The following is a 12073-nucleotide window of genomic DNA, read 5'->3' as shown; positions in this document are numbered from 1 at the left end:
AAGAGCTTTTCTGTGCTTCTAGACCAGGTGAACAAGTCCCATGGGCTTGAAGCTGGGAGGTGTATCAGACAGAAAGGAGGACGCTCGAAGAAGATGAAATTTCACATCGCTGATGCTCAATAGGTGACACTTCAGGCATGGCGTGAATGGAGCAATCCAGAGTCTTGTAAGAGAAATTCTAGTCACTGCATCTAACTACAGATCACTAGAAACAACCAGTATGTGTCAAACAGAAGTAAGAATAATTATCGAGCGGGAACCCCTGTTACAGCACTGGACTGAAACTCATGGGATCTGGATTCAAATCATGACTCTGCTACAAATTCCTGTATGAATATGGGCAACTCATTTAGTCTTTCCTGGCCTTAGTTTCCCTTTTGTAACATAAGCCAAACAAATTCTCCTCTCGTCCTCTCTCTGTTTAGGCTGTAAACTCCAAAAAGGTTCCTGCATTCAAATGCCAAACTGCATCTCCTGCCTCTAAAACTGCATCACCAGATTGGACTTCCTGCTGGGAAATACCATGAAAGACAGACCACAGCCAGTCGCACTGAAGGAGGTATTCAAAAGAATGACAGGTTGTTTTAGAAACTCTTCTGAGACACCAAACATTCAGTTACAGTTCTATGGAAACTCTTGCACAATACTAAAAGTGCCAGGTAACATTTAAAATGTTATGTTGCTGTGGCTCGCCATTTGCAAATTGAAACTTACAAGAAATCTTGATCTCTGAAACCTCCTGCACACAATACTTCAGCCACTTTAATTTCTGTTAGTCCCCTCTGCATTATGGATAGCAATGAAAATTGACAAGGACCACAAACTCAGAAGCTGCTTGTTTGGAGATCATAATCTTATCACATTTTACTTTGCTGTTAGAGGAAACAGAATACAGCGAGAGGGGTAATGGGGGGGGGGGAACCACGGGGAGGGGGGTTGGGAGACAGAGAGAAAGGCAGAGCAGAGAACAGAAGGGCTGGTTTATAGCGTTTCTGTACCCATATAGCTAAATCAGTACAGAAACTGTGAGTAAAGAAAGGGAGAAAGAGACAGAAGTCTGGTCTACATGGTTTGAACTTACCCATCGCAAGAGGCTGTGTGGACACTGATTTCAGTATGAGTGGCTTATTTCAGTTTCGTTTTTGTCAAGGTCTTCACTGGAACAAAACAGGTATGTTTTACATCGACCTTAACTAGCTACATCAAGGTAAAAACTGTCTTGGCTCCACTGGGATTTTACAGCAAGTTAGCAATCTCAATGTAAAAACATGGGTTTTTTTACAATGAAGACAGAGTCTTGATCAATTACGAACAGGTTTAACTCAGCCAAATAAGTCGCTCTTACACTGAATTAGGAACATTCACACAGCCTTCTGCACCAGATTAACTACACCAACATACACTAAACCAGTGCAATTATCTCATGTTAACAAGCCCTTAAGCCTGGTCTACACTACGACTTTAATTAAGATTTAGCTGCGTTAATCCGAATTAATCCTTAACCCGTCCACACAACGGAGCCAGTTACTTCGAATTAAAGGGCGCTTAAAATCGATTTCTGTACTCCACCCCGACGAGCGGAGTAGCACCAAAATCGATTTTGTAAATTCGAATTAGGGGTAGTGTGGCCGCACACCACCGAATTAATGTGGTTAAAAACCGAATTAATGTGCTTAGTGTGGCCGCGCACAATCGAATTTATACAATCTGTTTCCCAAATTCGAATTATCTAAATTCGAATTAATCTCGTAGTGTAGACGTACCCTTAGTTAAACTGGTGGCAAAATCCCTTATTCCAGTTTATTTTAAGCCCCCTTCCTAACGGACTTAAGCTAAACAGCAATAAGCCTGTCTTAAAGTAAATGAATGTCCAGTGTCCTTTGCATTAGTTTAACTGAACAGGTGTAAAATCATGTTAAAACTTGTGCAACTTTCATGCGTAGACACGCCCAGAGGAGGTGTAAGAATGAGCAAAGAGGAGGAAGCCAAAAAAAGGAATTCTGATGTTCAAAAAAAGTTTCTTAAAATGCATATTGAACTATTCAAAGTTTGTGATTAAATAATGAGAATTAGGTCATTAAATACTGCACGCGCACACACAAGCCCTTGACCTATGAGCCTCTGGTCCATCATATTAAGAGAGCCAAAAATATTAGAAAAAGGGAACAGAATTTTAGAAGCTGCTAGATGAAAGCCTGACTCTACTGAAGACAATGGCAAAGCTGCCATCAGGGTGGCCAGGATCACACTTGTAAAATAATATAAAAACAAACCTCAGAGCTGAACGTACGCTCTCAGGCTGAATACAACTGCACAGCCAGATTTCTGTTAATGGTTGAATTATAAACGTCCCCCTGAAAAGAGGGTCTTATAATGGAAGCGATGACACAACCTTAAATATAGCAGCACAAATGGCATCGCTATTATAAGGGGAACTAAAAGCATCTGCATGCAGACGAGGGGATTTGGATATCATGGAGAGAAGCCAGAGGCGGTGGGGAACGTGACAGTCAGTGGGGGCTAAAGACAGAGAGAGACGGTCTCTGAGCCACCATCCCTCTGCTTTGCCAGCAGGGCCAGCCCCAACCAACTTTGTCTGCTTCTCCCACAATCCTCTCCACACTCTCTTGCGCTTTGCCTTTACTCCCTGAACTGACCCATAGGTCTGCTGCCCTCTGCTCCTTGCAATCCCTCCTCAAGACATTGCTGCTGCGACACCTTGGCGTACCTCTCAACAGTCCCAGGTCTCACGGGACTGTCCCACCATGATTCCCAAACCCCCATCCCAGCTGAAGTCGCTCCTGTTGCACGGGGCTGGCTGGGCTGGGCTCCCTGTTCCCAGTGCTGCAATCTGCTCACCGGCGCCCCAGGGTCACAGCACTGCTCAGGTTTGGCCCAGCCCCTCTTCACAGGGGGGCAGCCCGCCTGAATATGAGTAAGTGGCATTGCCACCTTACACACAGGGTCACGCATTCACAGTTGGCCTGGCCACCCCCCATTGGGGAGATGGGCCAAACCTGAGTGGCACTGTGACCCTGTGTGCCAGGGGCCTGCGGAGAACAGAGCCCAGCCAGCCCCACAGGACAGGAGCCATAAGATCCAACGCAGCCATCACTGTAGGGAGTGTGTGGGGTGGGTTCACTCTGCGACACCCCCAACCCCCCGGGCTTCCAGCACTCAGCCTCCCCTCCGCCCAAGGGCAGGACACATCCCTCTTTAGCCATGGTTGGGGGGTGGGGGGAAGCCTTGAGAACATCAGCCAACTCATGGTGGCTCGATTTGGAGGGCCACCAACAACAGACATTTGTTTAATTCATACTGAATTTGAAGCAATACTGTTGCTCCTTCTTCAGACACCCCCCCACCCCACCCCTGCCGGCTAGCAGCAGAATTCCAGAGCCTTGCAGGCTGGCTGCCCAAGGAGGAGAAATCCGTCATGCCGGGTCCAGGTACATCCTCGGTGTAACTTGCTTTATTTACACTACATACGCTGACACCCTCTTCTCCAGTAAAACAGAGCAAGACATGCAAAGCTGCACCAGTTTAACTAAAGGGATGGGATCACACCCCATTTAACTAAACCAGTGCAGTGTATTGGCACTGCATCGGCTTAAACCTAGCGTGCCACCAATCGCCTCAGCACCCCCTGGCGTCAGGGCGTGGCATTGCAGAGGTCTTCCCCTCTAGCTGCCCCTGGAGATCGCACCTCTGACCCTGAGATGTCCTGCCTCTGTCCAGGACTTAGCCCTTTGGCTAAGTTACGTCAAGTCTGGACGCCTTACAGGGTAACAAACGTCCAAATAAAAGTTCACATAAAAAGGGTGGTTCTGTCATGCTTGGGCTCCTCTCCAGCCTGCCCCCCTCCCGCACCTTCTGGGCTGCCTTTCAATCTCTCTCTGGCTCTGGGATAGAGCCCTGACTTCCCAGGCTCCTTCACCGTCTCAGCCCCTCTCCCAGACCCCACTACAGGGCCTTCCACAGAAGCACAGCTTGCTTCCTGGAGCTACTCCTGCAACAGTCTTCTCAGTCCTTTTGTGGGGCCCAGGTGTTTCAGGCAGAGCCCCAGCCCCTGTCTGTTCCGCCCCCTCTGGCTAAGATGCAGTTACTTATAGCACAAGTGGGCGGATTGAACAGAGCTGGCTAGCCCCAGGCCTCCTGGCCCTTAAAGGGACAAGCCACCCTGGGTACATCTACACTGGAATAAAGACCCACCACCCAGCTGCAGCTGGCCTGGGTCAGCTGATTCCGGCTCGCAGCACTTGGGCTGCAGGGATAAAAATTGCTGTGTAGACATTCAGGCCTGGGCTGGAGCCCAAGCTCTGGGACCCCCACCTGAGCCTGAATGTCGACCCGGCAATATTACAGCCCCGCAGTCTGAGCCCAGGACAGCTGACCCAGGCCAGCTGCAGCTGTTTAACTGCTGTGTAGACGTCCCCCTTTACACAGGGTCAGCTCACATCTCTTAAGGTGAAGTGAGACAGGTTTAAGTCAATGGAGACCACACACGGCGCTGCGCTGGTTTAACCAAATCGGGTGCAACATCACACCTCTAGCTAAACTGGGACAAACGCGTGTGCAGACAAAGGCCTGCATCTCTGCTGGCCTGGCAGCAAAGGAAAAGTCAAATATGTGAGCCAACCAATCCAGAGACGCTGAACCAGAGAGAAGACAGCAGAGACCCTGGACGAAAACCTTGGTGAGGCAGGAAGGGCCCCATTCAGCTCAGTGAGGGATGGACTCAAGATGCCCAGTGAAGACCTTTTCATTGCCAACACAGGTAACTCTTCCATTCCTCATGTAAGCAAGACAAGGGAGACCCCCTCAGCTACACCTTTTGCTGCAAGCAGCATCTCAGGGTACATCTTCACTACCCGCTGTATCGGCAGGTAGCAATCGATTTATCCGGGATCGATATATCGCGTCTCATTAAGACGCGATACATTGATCCCCGAACGCGCTCACCGTCAACTCCGGAACTCCACCAGAGCGAGAGGCGGTAGCGCAGTCGACGGGGGAGCCGCGGCCGTCGATCCCACGCCGTGTGGACCCCAGGTAATTCGATCCAAGATACTTCGACTTCAGCTACGCTATTCGCGTAGCTGAAGTCGTTGCGTATCTTGGATCGATATCCCCCCCCCAGTGTAGACCAGCCCTTAGTTTGGTGCATCCACCACTTATTTTTCTTCCGCCCTCAAGAAGGAGCCATGCACCAGGAACACAGCAACCCGACGGGGACACTCCAGCCCAGCCAGGAGCCCAGTCGAGATCGGAGATTTTGAACGCTCAGATTTTGAACATCAGCACAATCTGCTGTGAGCGGCAACTCCCCTGGGGGGAGCTTGGAAGAGCGTGGCGGTGTCGGGGTGTCACGCACAACGGAGCTCCTGGATGTTACCACAGTACAAATAAATCATTCATAATAGGGGAGAGCCTCCCGAGTAAATGCTGGTAGATTGACCCAATTTTATCTGATTATCAGAATTAAAAAAATATACTGAGCTTTCTGGTCCTGAACTGGTTTCTCTGCTGCCTCATCCCACTACAGGGCCCCAAGAGTGGGATGGCAGAGCTGGGCTTGTATCTTTAATCACGTCCATCTTTGCTCACCGGGCAAGAGTCAAGAATGTCTCCCTGGGACGAAGGACAGAGATATCCTCAAAACCTCAGCCAGCGAGCACACTGTGCATCTGATAATCAGCCAGGTGATCAATCGAGAAGGGGAAAATGGGACTGGATATTCCCCTGGAATAACACAGCAATGCTGGGGGGGGCAAGGGGATAGGCTGGGTGACACAGGATTCCAGCCATTCATTCCAAACTTCAGACCTCAATGAGATATTAGTGCAGGGGTGGCCAACCTGAGAAGGAGCCAGAATTTACCAATGTGCATTGCCAAAGAGCCACAGTAATACGTCAGCAGCCCTTCATCAGTTTCCGCCCGGCTCCCAGCGGCTCCCAGCACCTTCCACCCACCGGCAGCCCGCCAATCAGCACCTCCCTCTCCCTCCCCCACCTTTTCGTGGTGTGCAGGAGGCTCGGGGGGGTGGGGAAGGGGGATGGAGCGAGGGCACGGCAGGCTCAGGGGAGGGGTGGAGTGGGGCTGGGGCCTGGGGCAGAGCCAGGGGCTAAGCAGTGAGCACCCTCCGGCACATTGGAAAGTTGGCACCTGTAGCTCCAGCCCCAGAGTCGGCGCCTATACAAGGAGCCGCGTATTAACTTCTGAAGAGCCGCATGTGGCTCCGGAGCCAGATGTTGGCCACCCCTCTATTAGTGACTAAAACTTACTAAGACCCCAGATGGGAGGACAGCAGTTTACTGAACTATTGTCCAACGTTACTCAATAGCTCAGCATTTTGTCTCAGTGTTCATGCAGCACATGGAACGGACGAATACAACAGCAGTGGCAACATCTGATGATGAGGGGAGGGGACAGACGGCAGATAGGGATAAACTCCATATGCTACTCACCTCTAGGGCGCCTGTTCCAACCCAGCCCCAGGTCTTGGCTGGGGAGCGGAAGCAGCCAGGGAATGGGATACAGCCCTTTTCACGGCTAGGGAACCAAATCCAAGGAGTGGCACGTTTTCTTTTCTAATGTCCATTTGGTGGCCTGCATGGAAGGCCCTGGAGGATTTCAATGCAGCCCTAGAGGGACAGGCGCCCCCACCACAGAAATCTACCATCACAGCTAGCAGTCTCAGATAAGCCAGTGGCTGAACTGGCCAGGAGAATGATTCCCCTAACTCCTACAGGCCCCCTAAATCTGGAGTCATGGTTTACTGGTGGGTGAAGCTGCTACTCAAATACACCTAGGCGGTGCCAGTTCAGTAGCCAGAGTAAATCAATCTCCAGAACTATCAACCTAGCACCTTTCATCAGCATCTAAATTCTCTTCCATTAAAAAGAGAGAGAACAGTTGAAAGCTGCCAGGGCTTTAGATCCAGATGGAATCCGCCCTTGCATTCCAAAGGAGGCAGTGAAAGAGACGGGAAATCTTCAGCAAATACATTTCACAGCTCTTTGAAAATCCAGGAGGCACAGACAGAGTGCTGAGACACTGAAAGAACATCTGTATTTAACAAAGGATTTAGGCAAATAGGCTGCAAACTATCAAATTGCTACCTTTGCTCTGAAGGAAAGTACTGGGGACATTCACAGCTATGACTTAATTACGGATTGCCAACATGAATTTAAGAGGAGAGGCAGGGAAATTATGCCATTCATACTTGCTAGAACTTAGGCAGAAAAAGCAGAATGGATCTGGGGGGAGTGAATAAAGCAGTGAGGGATCTTAACTGTTCTAAATGGTTAGAGAAAGCAGGCCTGAGTGTTCAAAGGGAGACTGAAAATGTAGGCTGAATTCCCAGCCGTGAAGGCAACAGGTGCAACAAGACCACTTCAGCTGGCGTCAGAGACAAGGAGGATTGAACCAAGGCCAGCCACTGGTGGAATTTCTTTACACGGAGAACGGTTAAAGGAGCATGAAGGCTGGGAGGCCTAAAAGTAGCTCGGCCAGCTGTGTTTTGATTTGCAGACACACACGTGTGCTCGTCCGTTTCATTTCTGGCAAATGGGCTGGGGACTGAAACACACCAGCGCTGCTCCCCAGAGTGACGGAAGAGAAGAATTCCCGTGTGCATCGGCCGTGTACGGGACCTTCGCAGGCAGGAAAAAGTCACATTCTCACAAACCTGGGGGTGGTCACTAAAGCTTTAACTCTGCAGCCTTTATTCAATTCTCCCCCTTGTTTCCCAGGTGCTGCTCCCCTTCTAGGAACGCCAGAGTCAGTCTGCAGGGAAATATGTCCCCGTTGATGACTGCTCCTTGGATCCCAAGGAAAGATCCTGCTCCTCCAAAGAACTCCCCCGTCCCCCAATACCAAACCACTCAGTTAAGCCCTGGGGATCCAATGTCTTAAGAATGATGGAAGCTTCCTTTGGAGGAACGAGATAACTCGCAGGGCCATGCGCCTTCCGTTGCTCCTGCTTCCCAGCAGGCTCGTGTGAAGAGTTGTGACCAGCCACGCAGAGGAGGAAAGAACCCAGGTCTGTGGCAGAGCCCACAGTGGAAGACACCGCTCCTGCCCCCACCACAAAAGAGTAACACAAAGTGCAGTTGAGTCACCCTGCCTCCCAAGGTGATCATGACCTTGGACCCCTCTGTGGGAGGCAGGCAGGGGAAAGGTGAAGCAAGAAAGAGACAGCACCAAGCAGTCCGAGAACAGTAGGATGAGGGGGAGAGGCTGGGACTGCAAGCTGCTACACTAGACCAGATATAGCCTCAAAGAGCTGACAGCGACACGAAGGGCGCTGGGGGGATCCCATCCCCATGCAACTTCCTTGGAAATGGTAGCATTTTTCCCACCCCCGAGAAGTTAGGGAGCAGCCAGCTAAAAGGAATGCTCGGAGTTCAGGCATTTAACATTTAAGTTAATGAGAAATTTACAATTACAAAGCTCCTTTCATATATTGAGGCTATGTCTCCACTTAAAACACTACAGCCATAGCGCTTCCGTGTAGACCCATGGTTCTCAACCCGCCACCCAATCAGCACACAGTTGCGGCTCACGTGACCTCCTCAGGGCCATACAGGTAGTATATATGTTATGTGGATGCGGCCCACATAACACGGAGAGCTTCATATGCGGTCCACAATGGTAAATAGGTTGAGAACCACTGGTGTAGACACTCACTACAGTAGGGTGACCAGACAGCAAGTGTGAAAAATCGGGACGGGGGTGGGGGGTAATAGGAGCCTATATAAGAAAAAGATCCAAAAATTGGGCTGTCCCTATAAAATCGGGACATCTGGTCACCCTACACTACAGCGATGGGAGGGGTCCTCCCGTCACTGTAGTTAATCCACCTTCCCGAGGGGCAGTAGCGACGTCAGTGACACCAGAGGTTAGGTCGGCGTAGCTACGTCTCTCAGGCACGTGGATTTTTCACACCCCTGAGACACTGAGCTCTGCCAATGATAGTTTTCAGTATAGTCCAGCCCTTAGATCAAACACTAAGCTAAGCATAAATACCTACAGAAGTGGGAGCGCGCTACAGAAGGCCTTGAGATCAGACAAGTGGTTTGCACGCTGGTGTAACAAAGGGATCACTTCACCCCCCCACTGAAATGCAGCCACCTCGGGGACCAAACACAGAGCCCATTTCACAGCGCACAGCAATGGTACAAGGCAGTTTAGGCCAGGAAGTGAACGAGAATCAAGTCTAATTACCTGTGCTGGACTCTGGTCAAGACGCAGAGTCGAATACCCCATATTCGGGGGGCAGGGGGGTGCCAGGCCAACCACGGGAGTTCTGAAGGCCACAAATGGCCGTGGTCAAGCTTTTCAGAAGTAACAATGATTATGGCCTTAATTTCTGGGAGCCCAACTTGAAACGCCTCAAAGGGAGCTGATTATCGGAAAGTCCTAAGCACCCTCTCCCTGGAAGTCAGGCCCCTTTGAAGTGCCTGTCTCAAGCCAGACAGCCAAAAATATTAGTCACTTCTGAAAATCTTAACGGGGGTTTTAGTTTCATAGTCCCTTCAGCAGCTGCCCAGCACCAGGCAGGGGCACTGGTCCAGGACCAATTCGGAGGGAAAAGTACATCTAACAATCATGCCTCTGCGGGTTCTCCCAGGCACTGGCCAAGCCCTATTTCACTTGCAAGCCACGAGGGGATGCCAGAGCGAGGTGTTCTCGATCCCAGCACAAGGTGTTCTGACTGCAGCTGGGCGCCTAGGCGAACCACAGGTATGCATATGGTAAGCCAGGCGTCTCCTGACACAGAACTAGAGGAGAGGAGGCCTCATGACTGGAGCTACCCCAGGGCACAGAAGGTGTAATAAAGCTATAGGTCAGACACAGAGCACAAAGTGCAGGCCCGGACACCACTCAGATAGAAGAGAAGCTGCTAAGGGCTTTATGTACAAGTTTATGTTGTATCCTCAGCTCAGGAGCCGCTAGGCTAGCTGCCTGCATTAAGGTACAATACAGGAGAAATAAAGGAAAGGGGAGGAGGCATAAATCAAATCTACCCCGTGTCGTGAAGAGACTGCAATCCTGTGGCAATAGTCCAGCCATGGTATGACTAGAGCCTGGCCCACCATTCCAGCAGCCAGCATGACACTCGCCGTAAATTGAGCCTGGGCACTCTTTGGACAGCCCAGGGCAACTGGCCTTCTAAAAAGAAGTTTCTGCAAGGTTGGAGATGGCTGAGATCATATAAAACCATAGAGAGTGGCTCAGCGGTGTGGGCCTCAGATCTCCAGGCTCAGTTTTGGTCACCCTATCTCAAAATAGGCATGGGAGTAGTTCAGAGAGAGGCATCAAAAACAACCAGATGCCTGGGAAGACTTCCACAGAAGATGGGGACTGTTCAAGAGGTGACAGGACAGAAGAGGGTGTGATAGAGGTTCATAAAATAACTCATGATACAGGGGCTCCTATCTACCCTCTCCTAACATGAGATCACAGGGGCACAGCCAATGAAACTGATCAAATGAAAAGGTTTATACACCACCTGCAAAACTCAGTGCCAAAAGAGATCTTCATAGCAGGATTCAGAGGACGGGCTATGATAGCGAAAATAGCAAGTTACATTAAACATGATATTAAACAAATACTGTAAGGGATAAAAACCTGACACAGGGCATAAGACAATGGCTGACTGACAGTGGCTTGGATGAAACATCCCTTTTGAGCACCTTATTCCGTAATTAAGGGGCTTCTTGCAACTTTCCCTGAAGCATCCATAAATGGTCAGACAGAGGACAGTGAATTATATAATATAGACCACTGGCCCGGCCTGCTCTCCAGCCTTATGGCAAACAAGCCAAGTCCCAGGAAGTTTACTGTGTTTGTATTTTTCAGAGCAGCTCTTAAAAGCAAAGGCCCTGTTCTGTAAGGATATTAAAGGTCCCATCATGCTTTGCAAAAGAGCAGGGTGTTTGCTCCCGTTTCCAGGCCCAGAATTCCTCTCCCCATATCCCCAGTCCAGAGGTGGCTGCTAGTGGCCTTTCGTAAGTGCTGCATGCAGGTAGTTTGTGAGTAACAATAAATAACAGTAATTTCTCTCTCTTACAGAGCGCTCTTCATCACCAGATCTGTCTCATAACACTTCACAATCTTTAATCTCTCTCTTTGAGATGAAAGAGGCCACAGACACCCCCACCCCCATGTTATCACAAACTTTGGGCCTTTCAGCTCCCATCTGGACAGGTCCCTTTACCTCGGACTCCCAGAGACACTGGTCACAGAATACCACTGGCGTATGCAGGTGGCCAGTTACAAGCTCCCCGACAGGCTGACACCACATGAAGCTTTTCAAGCCTCTTGCTGGTTCCTGGCTCCTGCAGAAGTTGCAGGTGGCCAGCGAAGCAAGAGACCCAACCGCCAGGCACTCGCCGGGGACGTTCAAAACAAAAGGGGGAACCTCAGGAAGCTGGCAGATGAGAAACACCCCCCCCCAATTTCGCCCTTCGCTCCCCCACAGGAATCTCAGCAGAGAACCGGGGGGCCTCTCTGGGCCCCCAACCACCCTAGGCACAGCAATGCAAAGCAGCAGGGCCGACCCTAGGCTCCGCCTTTGAGCACGCACCTGGGGTCTCCCCTGCCCCAGGCCCCAGGGCTGGGCCTCCCCCAGGCCCCACACTGGGCGGGGGGGCTGGAAGGGGGGAGGGCGCCGTTGCCCTCCAGCCCAAGCCAGGGAAGGGGGCTGGTGTAAGTCCTGACACCCCCCCCGCACCCCCCCTCTGGGCACAAACTTCTCAACTCCAAATGGGGGGGGGATAAAGCCCCTCGCCTCCCTTCCAGGCACCAAACTTAGGGGGCTGCTAAACCCCGCCCCCCGCCCCCCACCACCCTGGGGGAGGGGTAACAACCCCCCACCCGGGAGACCCCCCCTTGGGGGCAGAAGGTGGGGGAGGGGGAGTTGTACTTACCCTGGGGGTCTGTCCCCCCCTCCCTCTCTGGTCTCCGCTGCCGCCCCCGGGGAGGGGGGTTCTGCCGAGCGGGGCCGGGCCCCTCCTCTGGAGCGAAGGGGGGTCGGAGCGGGGAGGGGGGGCCGGGCCGGGGGGG

General features: G+C 51.3%; 1 protein-coding gene across 1 annotated transcript in view; it reads right to left on the bottom strand.

Moving 5' to 3' along the window:
* R3HDM2 (R3H domain containing 2) overlaps positions 1 to 12062 on the bottom strand; it is a 106206-nt gene extending 94144 nt beyond the window's left edge. Inside the window, exon 1 of the mRNA XM_026659275.1 lies at positions 11938 to 12062. The gene's annotated coding sequence lies outside the window, so the exon portion shown is untranslated. The remainder of the gene's footprint in view (positions 1 to 11937) is intronic.
* Positions 12063 to 12073: the final 11 nt, after the last annotated feature.

Source organism: Terrapene carolina, unplaced genomic scaffold, assembly GCF_002925995.2.
Source record: "Terrapene carolina triunguis isolate 2854851 unplaced genomic scaffold, T_m_triunguis-2.0 Scaffold616, whole genome shotgun sequence".
In the NCBI taxonomy this organism is placed as follows: domain Eukaryota; kingdom Metazoa; phylum Chordata; order Testudines; family Emydidae; genus Terrapene; species Terrapene triunguis.
The sequence above is the reverse complement of the archived record's forward strand: the minus strand, read 5'-3'. Positions and strand labels throughout refer to the sequence as shown.